The sequence below is a fragment of the Rhodnius prolixus genome, unplaced genomic scaffold, assembly GCF_049639745.1.
Source record: "Rhodnius prolixus isolate KJV_2025 unplaced genomic scaffold, Rpr scaffold_16, whole genome shotgun sequence".
NCBI classification, from domain to species: domain Eukaryota; kingdom Metazoa; phylum Arthropoda; class Insecta; order Hemiptera; family Reduviidae; genus Rhodnius; species Rhodnius prolixus.
This window is the reverse complement of record NW_027411616.1, coordinates 1,868,967-1,885,387: the sequence shown is the minus strand read 5'-3', so window position 1 is coordinate 1,885,387 and position 16,421 is coordinate 1,868,967. Positions and strand designations below refer to the sequence as shown.

The 16,421-nt window shown below is 32.3% G+C and overlaps 1 protein-coding gene across 5 annotated transcripts in view; it reads right to left on the bottom strand.

Moving 5' to 3' along the window:
* LOC141457510 (uncharacterized) overlaps positions 1-6,312 on the bottom strand; it is a 113,466-nt gene extending 107,154 nt beyond the window's left edge. For 3 of the 5 annotated variants that reach the window (XM_074134602.1, XM_074134601.1, XM_074134600.1), the window contains exon 1: positions 6,153-6,312. The gene's annotated coding sequence lies outside the window, so the exon portion shown is untranslated. The remainder of the gene's footprint in view (positions 1-6,152) is intronic. The other 2 variants (XM_074134605.1, XM_074134603.1) reach the window with 2 other exon arrangements.
* Positions 6,313-16,421: the final 10,109 nt, after the last annotated feature.

Below are 16,421 nucleotides of genomic sequence, written 5' to 3'. Positions count from 1 at the left end.
CTTATTTAAAAGCAAATTTATCTATTTCAAAAATCAAAATTATAGCCCAACTTCGTCTCTCTCATAAAAATGCACTTAGAATACTCTATAAAGGTAATAAGTATTGTTTGGACGGCGGCGTGTTGTGCAGTTTGTGCAATAGAAATGAAATGGAAAATTTGGAACATTTCTTTTTCTACTGCCCTATATACGGCCCTCTACGCGAGCAGTATATATTAAAGTATTTCCCTTCAATGAACCTTGATATTGTGAGTTTGTTTGTATTTGATAGTACAGACAAGATCAACGACATTGTATATTATGTGTTGGGTTCATTGAAGTTGAGATCCTTTATTATGAATGAATAGTTGTCAATATAAAAGTTTGTGAGTTTGTTAAGTTTTTCAAATGTCCAGAGGATATCTTTCTTGTACTTGTGCTGCACTATTGGTTGTTTTTTATTATATAGGTGTAATTTTTCTACTTTTTTGTAATGTATATTATATTTTTCCATATTTTGTCAAGTCCCAACTCTCTTGTAAAACTGCTGGTTGTAACAAGTAATAAATAAAAAATAAAAAAATATTAATAATTTATTTAAAAGTTATATTGAGTTTACTTAAAGGAATAATGCAATAGAACAAACATTTTTTGATAATTTATTTAGCACAATGTATTTAATATTTCATCTCTCTTTCTCTTATTACCTAAACTTTGAATCTTAATATCTCGATTTCTATAGTACGAATTTCTATGTGTTTTGGGACATTTATAGAATACAACTATCACATAACATCAGAACCATAAACATCAGAGATGCAATAATAAAGGACATATGTTATTAGAAGATCTACTTTACTAATAATTCACATTGCCTAAACTTTGAATCACAATTCTTGTCTCGCAGAATTTCATGTATTTTAGTATATTGTATACATATGTATTACTATGTTCACAAATGAAGAGAATTTGGACATTTTAGACGCAATACTAAATGAGATATAAGTAAATAAAATATACTAGTCTTTTCAATTACCTAAATTTTCAGTATAAATCGCATTTCTATCATACGAAATTTTTATGTCTGTTAGCACAAGTAGAGACTACAACTATTCTCACAATTAAGAGAAATTAAACATTGTATATGCAATGGGAAAGTAGATATAGGATGATAAATTTTAGTAATCTTACATATTACTTACAGTTTTAGTCGTAATACCTCGATTCCTATTATACAGAATTCTATCTATTTTTGCTCAATTACAGAAAACATCTATCTCCAGAATTGGGAGTAAAATGAAAATTTAAGATGCAATTCTATGAAATACGGGTATTACCTCTGACACGAGTAAGATCGGTTCTGTATTTTTTGAAGCGTAACTGTGCTTATACGAAGAGTTAAATTGTGATTTTTGATGTGTGCGTTCAATTAAACTCATACGATATTGTGGTAAAATTTCTAGCATTTTTGTGGAACAGTTTTTTGAGATACTAATGATTGAATTACTTAATTAATAGTAGCTATTATATAGAACAGTGATTAGTGAGTTGGAGGGGATAATAGCGAACAGATACAGTGACTGTGGAAGGGGTATTTGTTCAGTAGTTTACGAGGATTGTAATTAAACAATATCTATTTGAACCCAACTTCGCATCTTTTATGTGTCTAAAGTACAAACGAATCCACTAACTTTTGAGGGATCTGATCTTAAATTTATTTTCATTAAATTTGAAAATCTCTTAAAAAACTGAAAATGACTGGAAAATTACATTAGACAAAATAGCGAATTTAATTAAAGGTCTACAAGTTAAAATTCGTCAAGGTAATGAACAATTCAAATTTACAGAGAATAACTTGAAAACACTAAGCAGCGAGTTTCAGATTTGAAGGGCATACAAATCGATTTAATAAGAGTTTTAGATGAAACACAAAGTGAAATAAAAAAGAGAACTTCAAAGAAGAAATAAGTTAATGTTATTTAACGTGAAGAGCGAAGTGAAACTACTCGTATATTGGACCCTATGAAATTAGTGAGTGATGTACTTTTAACTAAATTGGAAATTAAAACTGTCCGGTAGGACAGTTGTATAAGGGAAACATTGATGTCAGCTGATATCAGTAATATTTACAGAGTGGGCAAAATTAAAGTTTAACGGCCGATTCTTATTAAATTATAATGGTAAAAGTTTGAATTTTCAAGGTAGCAAAAAAATTACGGGGTAGTATCATTTCTATTTCAGAGGATTTTTCTCCGGAAATGAGAGAAGATAGTAAGCGATTAGTGCCATGTCTGCGAAAGGCTCGTGAAGAAAATCAGCTGGCTTATATTAGGAGAAATAAACTCGTAGCCCTCGACACGTAGATAAAGAGTATCAAGATAAATTGTACTGTTCATACATTACAATTATTCTCTTAATTACTTCCTCTTAAGGGATGTAAGAGAAGTGAAGCTAAGATCACAATAACTTCTCCTAAAAAGTGGATAGAAAAATTAAACTGCAATTACAATACTTCTATTAAGATGAGTAAGAGAAATTAAACTGCGATTAATGCGCTTCTCCCTAAATGGGGGAGAAAAAATTTAACTGTGAATACGACACGATTAGAATACTTCCCTTTAGCAGCTGTAAGAGCAGGATGGCACTTCAATGTCGTGAAGTGAAGCTCGAACCACTTCATCCTGTCAAATTTTATCAAAATCGGGCGAAGAAACGTTTACAGTTATTATTAATAATAGTTTAAGAGGGGGTCTTACTAACAAGGGACAAACTCCCCTCCTAATGAATGCACAGTGCCAAAAAAAAAGTCCATATCTACGTATAATTTTTAAACAAATGGCAATTCGTTCATGAAAATCGGTTCACGCGTCGAAAATTAAAAAAAAAAATTGAGTTGTCGAAAATTGTTCTTGTTCTAATTCGTCTTGTTGCTTTTTTTGGGTGAACAACATAGCGTTTGAACGTATAAATCTATTTTAATATCGAGGTGTTATCCGATTCGAAATTTTGTGTAGACGTGACTTTAAAGGGTATCTCCATTATACATATATTCTATGAGAAGAAGTGAGTCCCACCTATGTAAAGCCCCTACCAAAACTATTATTAATAATAAATAACTCTATAAATCTTAGCCTGATATACATATGTATGACACTGCTTTGAATTTACTTTGTACCACTTGATATAACAGTAGGCTTATTATCACAGCAGGACATGTATATTGCGATTAGCTCTGTCTAAGACTATGGCCAGAGAAATCATACTTCAGATTAGCGCCGGCTCATTCCTTAATCTATCTTGGAACCTTCGAACAAACTCACAGAGTGGTAAGCTTAAAGTAATCATTATTAAAGACTATCAATTATTGTTTATTTTACAGCTAAATGTGATGATCATAGTACCTAAATTATTTTCTAAACGTATTCTCAGGAACAATCTTACAGAAAAGGATTTTGATGCATCCTGAATTTAAGAAAAGTTCTGAAATGAGAAATTAATGCATTTACTTTTTAATTAAAAACACCCAGGAAAAAAAATTTTGGATGGCCCCAAATAATAAGCTTATGATCAAAACCAGCGGAACTTGAACTATTTACCCACCAAAGCACCTGTTACTTTTATTGAAACATTTCCCCAGAATAATAGATTTTTCCAGGAAGTTCTTGAGGAACCACAACTCCAACTTTCCATAATTGTACGCATTTAGTCCACTAAACAAATCTACCAATAAATAAAATTAAGGACAAAGGACTTTTTAATTCCATTTCCAGGAAAAAATTGCCTGACATTTTTTAATGGATTTTACGGTTTTTAATATTTCCTAGAAATGGTTCCAACCATTTCCTGAAACATCGCGTAGCACAATGTACCAAGGAAAATAATTTTTTTGAATGTTCAAGGTTCCGGGGAATAAGTGATGTTAAGCCTTCCTCTAATGCTCTATATCAGTATAATCAAAAGGTCTCATATATGAACATACGAGGGTCGTTTGAAAAGTCCGTGCAAAGTCAGAGAGATAGCACTACTGGCGCGTATCGAGGTTATGTTTAGTTAGTAGCATCTCTTGGAAGAACACACACCAAATTTCGGCCAGATCGGTCTATTTCTTTGTGTTTGGCATTCGTTTGAATCGAGGAAGTCGAGTGATTTTCAAAAAATGGACGAAAAAGAATTTCGTGTGTTGATTACTTTATGAAAGGCAAAACGCCTCAGGAGACTAAAGAGAAGCTTGATAAACATTATGGTGACTCTGCACCTTCGATTAGAACAGTTTATAAGTGGTTTCAAAATTTTCGGAGTGGACGCCCTGTTGAGGTTACTACTCCAGAAATCATTGATAAAATCCATGATATGGTGATGGATGAGTGAAGGTGCGTGAGATTGCTAGTAGTGTGGGCATCTCGAATGAACGGGTACATAATATTTTGCATCAACATTTGGACATGACAAAGCTATGCGCAAGATGGGTGCCGCGATTGCTCACGCTTGACCAAAAACGAAATCGTGTGAAGTGTTGCAAGGACGGTTTGCAGCTGTTCCAGAAGAATCCGCAGGACTTTAAGCGTCGTTTCGTCACTGTGGATGAAACATGGATACATCACTACACTCCTGAGACCAAAGAACAATCTAAACAATGGGTTACCAAGGGGGAATCTGCGCCAAAAAAGGCGAAGACCGGAAAGATTATGGCGACTGTCTTTTGGGATTCGCTAGGAATAATCCTCATCGACTATCTGGAAAAGGGTAAAACTATTACAGGTGCATATTATTCATCGTTATTGGACCGTTTGAAAACCGAGCTGCAAGAAAAACGCCCACGATTGGCCCACAAAAAAGTCCTTTTCCATCACGACAACGCACCAGCTCACACCTCAGCAGTTGTGGTCGCAAAATTAATGGAAATAGGGTTCCAACTCGTTTCACATCCCCCCTATTCTCCAGACTTGGCTCCCTCGGACTACTATTTGTTCCCCAATATGAAGAAATGGCTGGCGGGAAAAAGATTTTATTCAAACAAGGAGGTGATTGCAGAAACGAATGGCTATTTTTCAGACTTGGACAAATCCTATTATTCGGAAGGGATCAACAAACTAGAGCAGCGTTGGACGAAGTGTATAAGCCTAAAAGGAGACTATGTTGAAAAATAAAAAAGGTTTACCCCCAAAAATTAAGTAGTTTTTATTTTTGCACGGACTTTTCAAACGACCCTCGTAAATGTGTTGCCAATACTCTTTCCAAATCGGCATGTTGACTGCAAGTAGGATTTATTGGCTAGCTTTTTCGTTTTATGCAATTTTCACAGTAAAAACGCCATCGGGCTTAAAATAGTATGTTCCGCTTCCATCAAATTGCTGTGCTGAAACTACAATATTGTATTGAGGCAGTTAACATTTAGTAAAGTTTAAGCACTAAACAAAAATTGTATTAGAAATTGAAGAATAGAGAGAAATTTCTCTTAATAAATTTTCCGTATTTATTTCAAAGGATTTGAGTTTTCCTTTTGAGGTTTCCTGAGTAACAAAAGGTGGTCTTCATTCTCTCTTCGTGTGTGTCAACGATAAAAATAGCTTAAAAACCCAAGTGTCTGAAACTTGATACTTTTGATATTTAAAAAAGCGTGCTATGACGGATAGAATCAAAGATATTATCTAGCACTGCGGACCTAACCACACTTTCAAACTTTATATTCGATTAGATCCCACATGAACCTAACTTAGCGATCAAAACCCTTGACTGGAAGTACCACATACAAATCAATGAATTTTTTGATATTTTCTAAAAAAAGTTGTAACAATTTTCTTTAAATTTTGCGCACATTGCACACTTTTGAAAATGAATAAAATTTGAAACGATCATGATGGATAAAGAAGAAGAAAATTATTAAGAAAACTAAGAAAATGGAATTCGATGTATTTTTATTTAAAATGTATTTCGAGCGTAGAGATAAATTTGTGTTTGACAAAAGCCACACTTAAAAACTGTCTCCCCTCTTCATTAAATTTGGCAGGAATATTTCTTATTCCCTGAAAGAATGCATGATTCTGGAGTCTGTTGGAACGTTACTCTTTTTTGAGAAAAATTGAAATCTAAATTTAAAATATAAAAATTAATAAAATAAATGAATAGTTTTATGGATTGAAAAAAGTATTTTTTTTTTAAATAAAATAATTAACCTGTTTAAAAAATCTTGTAGACATTTACCGAACTTTCAAGTTCGTTTTCATTATATGAAGACTCGGACGTCGGGAGAAGAATACATAGACTGCTGGACCACAGGTCGGTCTCACCGCACCAAACGATTCTGCGCTCTCGTTTTTTTCCCCTTCCGGCCACTTAACTTGAGAGGAAAATCATTTTACCTTTAAAATTTTCGTAACTTTATGCCATTTAAATAATTTTAGTGCATTAAATTTTCATAAATATTTTTTAGAATTTATTAAGTGCAGTCTTTTTTGCTGGACGTTTTTATTTATAACACATTTTTGATCGGTGAAGAGTATCACTCGCCATTTAATTAGATTAATTCTAATAGGACATGGACAAAATAATATGTATTTAATGAAACGCTATTACACACTTAGATTAGATTCTACAAGGATTGACCAGAAACCCATTGCCACCATGACCCAGAGAATCTATTGCGGCACTGTTTCCACTAAAGGTATTGTCCGATATAGACTGCTGAGGAGAACCTGAAGTGGCTCAAGTTTGGATATACAATTTTTGTCCTCTGCTTGTGTGTACTTTCATATTTGTATTGGGCAGTTAGATCGGTCCAGAGCGGCTGTAGAGGACATGCGGCTTACCATCACATTTTAATGTACCCCGTATTCAAGACTTCTTGACCTATGATTACGGTAAGAATATCTTGCCAGGGAGGAGCGAGTGTTGGTCTAATGGTCAAGAGCGTGACTTTGTAAGTGGTAGATCCCCAGTTCGAATCTGGCGTATGACTACATTTTATTAAAAAAAGCATTATGATGTATTAAGTATTATGAATGACGCATATGCATTTCCCGCATACATTAACATGTGATGGTTGCTTTTATTTGATGATGAAACAAATTTATTCTGATTCTCCCACAACCATAACATTGCGCTAATTTTTTTAAAAATCTCATCTTTTATTTTTTTCTTGGCGTCACAAATAACGTTTTTTGAAGTCAAAGGGCCTCCAAAACGTGTATTTCTGGTGGAAAATTAATATTGAAAACCGATCACGAATAGATAAAATTGAACTATGATCTTACAATAGTCTTATCACAGAAAAAATTCATGTGTTCGCCGAAAGAGTACAAGGTGACTATCAGTGTGGGTTCAGAAAAGGAAGGTCAACTACGGGCCACATCTTCACAATGAGGGCGGTCCTAGAAAAGTTCTATGAAAATAACCTGGACCTACATCAGTTATATATAGACTTTGAAATGGCTTACGACACTGTCTCACGGATAGGACTCATGAAGTGCTTGAAAAACTTGGGAAATCCTTTCAAGATAATTAGGCTTCTCAGAATGACTTTAAGTCACACATATGCGAAGGTAGCCGTTCAAGGAAAGGTTACAAAGGGATTTTCTATTAGTCAAGGCCTGAGACAAGGTGATCCGGTCTCACCAGTCCTCTTCAACCTGATACTGGAATCAGCTATAAGAAACGTAGAGGTGAATGCTGGGGAAAACATCTACAACAGGACCATCCAATATCTGGCATATGCTGATGATGTAGCAATAATCGCAAGATCAGCTGCACATTTGAAAAAGGCCTACACTGATCTGGAATATGGGGCTGCTACATATGGGCTTAAGGTGATCGAGGGTAAGACAACATATATGGTGACAACTAGGAGAGCAAGATTTGGCAGCCTACAAGTTGCTCAGCACGTTTTTAATGGCGTAAGTAACTTTAAGTATTTGGGTGCCACCCTTACTTCAAAAAAACAAGGTAAAGGAGGACATAACCAGTCGGATTGCAGCTGCAAATAGGTGCCTATGGACATTAAGCCCGATCCTCCGAAAAAGGGACATCTCGAGAAATGCCAAATTCACCATTTACAAGACCCTTATCAAACCAGTCCTATTATATAGCTCAGAAACATGGACGCTAACCTCAGCGGATGAAAGTACGCTGAACTGCTGGGAGAGAAAGGTATTGAGAAGGATTTATGGCCCGGTGGTGGAGAATGGTACTTATAGATGTAGGAAAAATGCTGAGCAGAGGGAGCTTTTTAAGGAGGCGAACATTGTAAAGAGCATTAAGCTGGAAAGACTACGCTGGTTGGGGCACCTCCACAGAATGGACCACGGTAGAGCACCTCGCATCGCCTATGAAGGGCATCCCGGAGGCAGAAGGCCTAGAGGGAGGCCAAGACTGAGATGGTTGAACAAGGTGGAGGAGGACCTCTCCAAGTTAAATGCGGGAGGATGGAGAAGGAAAGCGAGTGATAGAACGGCTTGGAGTGGATTGTTGAAGGAGGCCAAGGCCCTACAAGGGCTGTAGAGCCATGGAGTAAGTAAGTATGATCTTACAATATCTCGACAAATATTAGGGATATCAAAATGGGGTCAAGTCATTTCTCAGTTTTTATATAGTTTTCATAATCGTCAAAACCAGTTGTCCTTATGTAACCTCGATCAGCTTTTTGGCCCGTAACACCGCCAAAAATGAAGATACATCATCGGGGTGGAAATTTTGAAGACTAGACAAAAAAAAACATATAGTTTATTAAATGGGTTTTTTCTGGATTTCCCCTTCCCTAAAAGGTTATTAGCGATTGGTGCGTTTTAAATGGATCACCATGTATAATAGATCTAAGAATTAATATAATCTCGTGCATCTAAACAAAGAACAGACTTATGTGGGTGTTTTTAAAGTTTATGAAACTTCTGTAATTAGAAGATCCGTCTTTTTGTACACCCTATTAACATGAGTGAGGAACAGGAAGGGAGAATCAGTGAGTCCAGAAAGTAACTGCCTTTATGTAGATTTAAACGTGCTAGAGTCCTCTACAAGGTCTTGCCTGCAAAGGACTCAGGACGACAATGATAAACATTATTTAAAGGACAAAAATATTTAAACCAATTTACAAATTTTTATTAAATAAATAAAAACAAGCCCAACAATTTGATATGTTTAAACATTATTCTCCATAAAAATTTAATTAAAAATTAATATAACAACAATTCCAACCAGGCATTTTAAAAAATATAAAATAACAAAAATATAATTTTATTTAAAAAGTAATAGTTATTAATTCTCACAGTATTTTATATATTTAGCTATGTTGAGTTATATCATTATTATTTATGAGATCAGGAGCGACTTTATGATGCGTGGAAAGACGTTTTGAAATACAATTAGATAGTGATATGGTATTAAATAATGGCAATAAAAATTACAACAAAAATAATTCAGTAATTAAAATGGAAGACTTTCATTATACTGTTTTTAGAACATTGCCTGCTGTGCATGTGTATTTGACTCCTTTAACACCTTAATTATTTATTTTTACACCTTAATTTATTTCGTTCTACGCACACCTTTAAGGTCTCTAAATTCTCAGGATTTGCCAATTTTCCTCTCTTTCTCTCTCTCTCTGCAACTACGCTGAGAATTTTCTTTTAATCACAAGTGACCAACTGATTTACTTTCTATTACTGCATGTATGATGAAGTATTCTTTTATTTCAGAAAGAGCAGTACTTTTTTTTTTTCTTTTAATGTATTTGGCAGAAATATCAAATTTATATTTACTTCAAATGCTATAACAACTATCATTAAAAGCTATTTAAATACATTGTTCAATCTAATGTGTCAATTTAATGATCAGATTTTTCAGAATTTGCATCTTCTTGAAAATAGTTCTAACATTAAATTTTATACACACTTTTAAAGATTTCGCAGGAAAAATGTATTCTTAGAGGGGAGTTTTTAGGGAGAGTCAATTAGGCGTCCTTCTATAGTGCTAGTTAACATTTTTTAGTACTAATACCAATATATATTATTAATACATACAATTCACTGTCACAATTCTGAGTTTGGAGAAAATCTATTGATCGTCAGTTGTGATTAGATTTCGGAGATTTTCTAGAAAAAAGTTCTAATTAATTTCTTTAAAATTTGTATTCAAACTAAATAAAGTAGGCAACTTCTATTTAAAACATTTTTCCATGAAACCATTTTAAGGAGACCGTAGGAGCTGGCATGTTACATAAACCGCACTAGTAAATACAGCATTATTACAGTATAATAACGATGGCAAGGAACTTTTAGGCAAAAAATCGAAGTTAATTAGATTGATTTTCCAAGTATCAATAAGAGGAAGTCATCTGAGAGATTCTCACCAAATAATATGATTGAAAAAAGATGTATGCACTCACTCGACTTTCTTTCAACTCCAACTATTACAATTTAATAGTATTACAATAGTATCATCCGACCTTACAATTTTATACTAATACTTAATTTTACTTGACGTATTTTACTTACTATGTCTGTATTAGTCAGGAATGTCTTTGATTACAAGTCAGTAAGTAAACTGGTAGTTCTGTACAACACACCTCCTAAATACTCCGCAAAAACATTCAGAAGTAATTCAAATTATAACTGTCTCCGCCAAAATGTGCAAAAACTATTTGCTCCGAAAAATGTTTACAAATAAAAGCTACAGTTAATAATTTAAACAAATAACATATCATGTTTAACAATTGTCAATGGAACCATTTTAGACCAATAATTTTTAAAAACTCACAAAGCTATTAATTCTTCTGGAAAATCGCTCTTCTGGACAAATGATTATTTCAATTTTAAATTCTAAGAATGGTTTTAATAATAGTTCGAATCTACAGGCGAAGAAACTTATCTTGCTCTGAAGGGGCACTATATTTAGAGCGGTTTCCTGAGATTTAGTTGTTTAGAGTTGTTTTGGTTTGGAAATTTACATGAGAACTCTCAAAAAAAATAATTTTCACAATTAAACGTTTCAAATAAAAGTGATAGATATATCCTAGGTATTCAAAGTTTTAAAGGAAATGGTTAGAACCAATTAAAAGAAAAACTCTAACAACTAAAAAGTCGCTACAATTAAGACGCACTTCATTTGTCGGATTCCGGATGAAACCTAAGACGTTAGTGCGTGAAGCGACAATAGCACCAAATGGGAATACCAAGTTTAAATGCTCTGAAACTTTTCTTTTTTGAGATACGTTATAAAACTGACCATTCACTTCAAACATTTTGTTCGTTTTCATGGAACCCTAAAATATGTGTTTCCCTTAAAAATTTAATTTGAAAATTGTCACGATTGCAACACTTTCCTACCCAAGAGTAAAAAAGTAAAAAACAGGACACACATATACAAAACATTTTGATAGTACGGTAATCCAAATATGGTCCACATATTCTGTAATCAAATTTACATTTGAGTTTTTCAGGTATAATATAAATTTTCAGTCATTTTTTTTCATACAATCATTTAAATTAGTGTGGATTTAAATTTAAAAAAAATGTGCGGTAGCAGAAAAAAAGTTAACGAGTGAAATATTTTTACTTTTGTTTTATTAAGAACTATTTTTTTAAACAATAAGTAATAATAAATGACCTTGCTTTGATGCGCCAAAAAAAATTATAATAAAAAATATACATACAAAAACACCATGTAAAACCGCACCGTATAAAAATATACATATAAATTTCTATAAAAACATTTTTTTAAATGCATTAAAACCAATCATATTTACTTTAAATTGGATATGTTTAACAGTTTAATATCTTTAAAACATTTTAAATAATTAAAATAAGCAACAGCCAACAAATTTAAATATTTAAATTGTATCTTTCACCTTTCTAGGAAACAATAACAAACAATATAAACAAATTTAATGCAAAAAATGGAAGATTATAAATGTTTTTATACAGTAACTGCAGTCAATTAAATTGATGTTTCATAAAAAAGTATGTGTTTCCCAGAGTTTAATATTTGTTTCCTTATTTTAATTTAATATGTATTTTATTTGAATAATATTACCTAATCTGAACACAAAAGCAGCCTGGACTAATCATCTTTAATTTATGTTTAATTTCACTTCCCGTTACTGCTCATAACAGAAAATATCGCATTCGAGTAGATTCAAAGAGCTGCGACCACTGTGAAGTGGGGTAACTACTTTAAAGTAGATGTGGAAGAAGGAAAGTGAGAAGGTTTTGGTTTCTGAAGAGACACATAATTTTTACAGTTGTGTAGTGAGTGATGGATTTGAAAACTGAAATTAATGCAAGCTTGCAAAAATTGAGGACCCCAAGAATAAAAAAGTTATATTATCATTAAATGAATGCCCTCATAAATGGAGTTCTTAAACGTAGAACCTTAGTATTTAATTTTAATTTACTAATGGGATTTGACTAGTTTTATTGTATAAAACCATTAAATATTGAATCCAAAAGACAAAAATGTTTTTGAAAATAATTTTGAAGTTGAGAATCGTAGTAGTATATTAATCAGTTAAACGCAAAAACAAAATTAGCAGAAAGTAACATTTGAGATGCACAAGTTGTTATGGTGCGTTGATTAGGGGAGTGTGATAATTAAAAGCTTTAAGGACCAGTGAAGTGGCAGAGAGGATTTTGTAATGATTGGGGAAGAAAGAAAGTAGAAATCGTAATTGTTATTATTGTAATTCATTTTTTATGGGGACTTGAAAAATGTTGATTAGGCATGATTTATTTATTTATTTATTTTTGTTCATGACTTAATTCTTTCATTCCATTTTTAATTGATTTAAATACTTTGAATCATTCAGATTTCTTGTAAGATTATATTACTACGAATATGTATGTAAAATCACCTCGTAAATTTTTTATCATATTTGTTACTCGATATCCTACCTAATATTTGTTAATACACTTCAGAAGCTCCAGAGGAAGGGCACCATAAGTACCCTTATCGTCAACAATACATAAACCATCTTTCTAAAAAAAAAATGCCGAAAAAGCTTATGCTAATTTAAGGCCTGTCGATTTACTAACCAGTTTAAAATATTTTATTGGCTATTCGAAACATTTCTTCTATAATAACGATTTCCCAGAGAGTTCTGGAGAAAGGGTAAGTAAAGTGAATCCATATAATAATAATGCAAATGTTTTTAAAATTTTCAAAATGGAAAGAAAACATAAATTAAAGCGTCTCAGGTTTTATGTTTCCCCTCAATTAAAAACTGACCCATAAATTCCAACATAGTGATATAACTATACATGTATAGTCATATATTTATGTACGTTATATTTTATTATAGTTACATATTTATTTATAAATAGTTATATGCACATATTGTTAGTTTTATATTTATAGTTACATAAATAATAACAAACGTTATTATTGCGTTCCTTAAAAAAGAGAAGAAATGATATGTTAAATACAAAATTAATTTTCTTTCAAAAGCTGGACTTCAATTTTGTTTACACAAAAATATATTAATAAATTTATATTAGTCTTAAATTACTCAGTCTGATTTATTAACATAATGTTTATTTTATTTATATATATATATATATATATATATATATATATATATATTGTATATATATATTTCAAAATAAATGTTTAAAAATTACTCTGTTTACATTCAAATTAAGGCACTAGCTTTTATATTAATTTTAATTCCATTAACAAAACTGCAAAAATTAGTCCATTTATTATATTTTATTAACCTTATTAATAATTACACACAAATTATAATTGAATTAAGAGCATTTACTTGATTTTACTTATAGTACTTATTGAACTCAGTATTTCTCTTTCACTGTATTATTAATTAACAAATAAAGACAGTTTTAGTTACATGGTATTTAATGTAAACAATAAAGCTAAACGGGGCGTCGAAAAGAAAATCCGCAAGAGCATAACTGAAGGTAAGAAATCTACAGCGAAATTACATAACCTAGGAAAATGAATTCCTTGGCCCAGGAATGAAACTTCTGAAAATGATCCACTCGGGTATTAAAGAAAGAGTAAGCTGATTCTAGTGTTTTTGTGCTTGATGTTGAAAAGTAAGGGAGAATCAGAAATATGAAGTAAAGAAGAAGCAAAGAAAGCAACAAGAAAGTTTAATCTCTCAATTAAACTACAACTGAAGTTCTCCATTACAAAAATATTTTCCTCTATGAGTCAAACAACGACTGAAGCAGTGGAGTCATGGAGATAATTCATGAGAAAAACTGAGTTAGAAGTGCAATCAATGTGAAACTAACGAAAGAGATGGGCCTAATTCAAAGAGTGCAGCAAAGCAATATACAAAAAGACTGAGATGGCGCGTCACACGCAAAGGATGAGACAAATAATAGTCGAAACTCAAGTACGATTGCCACTGGCCACATATAAATAGAATGCGGTTCTTGAATGAAAACAGTATCCTCATGGAGAGAGCAAATGAAAAAATTAAATGTATTTTACTTGCCTAATTTAATGAAATATGTCAAACATAACCTGCAAGGAGTAAGGGATACATAGCTGATGTCTAAGGTGAATCCCCACCACGATGTAATCTGAGCTCATATTTTATGCACAGTTCTCACAAGAACACCTCACTCACACCTACACTAGAAACAATGTCAGTATCCAACAAACCTCTGCACTACTCTCTCTGAGATACGACAATGGCTACCCTGATAGCCCATTCAACAGAATAAACTGCTATGAAGCAATCGCTTTTTCAACCGAAAACAAAAAACATTACATACATTACCTCAACACCAAGAATGGTGTAAAAATATTAAGAAATTAATTCTGTGGCTTGGTGCAAGAAGTTCCAATGTCAGATTTTGGTAAAAATGAGTAAAAAATCTGTTTGATATATTAACCATCAGAATTTTTCTTGCAAGGAGTGCCGAAATCAAGTTCAAAGTAGTAACTGAGTTACTAAAACTTACTAGTGCCAATGTCAAAATTTAGCATCAATATTTCCCCCCTCCAGGTAAACCAAAGAGGACGTACACTCGTAATCCTTCTTTTTGGACATTGGCACTTCTTGCACCAAGCCACAGAATTAAAGATTAAAAAAGATTAAGTACGTCAACATGTAAGTTTACCCAGATCATGGCCAACATATTCTACGATAAAGTACCATCTATTCATTATTACATAAAATGCATCCTCAATATATGTTTTTCATTCTTCCTTCTTTTTTAAAATGTTATGTATTTTTATTTATAAGTATATATAAATAAAGTAAACACATTTACTCAAGGAAATATTTGGTACATTAAAGAAAAAAAGTTGAAAACAAAAAAAGTTTAAAATTAAAAAAAGGGTAAGTAAACGAGTAATTTTAAATCCGAAGGTTGGATAAGAATTTGCACATATTTGTAAGTAGTTTCAATTACTAAAATAAATCTGGTTCATTTTATAACTGCTTAATAAAATAAATAAATAAACATATCAATAAATTCATGTAAAATATTAATACCAAGCATCTAATGGGATTCATTTATGGGGCTTGGTCCCAGTCTACATAAATTTTTTTAGCTGTTCATATACTGTTTTTTTTTGTTCTTAATCTCTAATACAAAATAATTCTCAATTATAAAAATAGAAACATCAATTAACAGTATTTATTATTTTCTCCAAAGCCAGCTTCGGAAATTGCGAAACTGCCTTTGAAAAGACGATTTGACTCCTGCCCATTTTCTACAAACGTGGGGAAAAAAAGAAAAAAAAAGCCTTTAACTGCCGTTATACATTTTCTAATTCGCCACATAGTTATTGCCTAGTTTTTACTGGAAGGAAGAGAAATAAAGGCAATTTTATACGAAATTAAGCCTTACGTCACAATAATAACTACAACATTACGCATTTTCGTGCAGTTTTTGACGATTAACCCTTATACAACTGTCCTACCGGGCAGTTTTAATAAATCATAAAACTTGAACGAAATCAAGTTAGTGAATAGCCCTAAATGCGAATGCGGTATCTGGGAGTCTCATTTTGTAGAAATAGTTGCGAATGTGGTATCTGGAGTCTTAGTATGTAGAATTAGTTAAGTTCGCTAATATAGGTCTACCCAAGGCTTTATAGTTCCGTGTCCCAATTAATACAGAAACCTAAAAACCCATCAAAAATAACGGCACAGAAAAAAAAGAAGTTACTTTCACATAGTTTTGTACCACAAAAGTATGAAATAATGATCATTTCAAACAAGTTCGTTTTGAAACGAACAAGTTTGTATTTTAAACACATAGTTGGATCCGCCATACTGGATAATATGAGTGATTTCATCCAGCATAGCATGTTTGTCTCCGGTGATTCTATCCAGTGTTGGATTTGCCTTCCACTTAAAGTGCTGCTATCACACTGACTTAGTTACCACACTTCCCGTTATTATAAACAAGATGAGAATTTTATTACCATTAAGATATTTTTCATCACGACATCCAAGAAAAAAATGTTAAAATAATAAA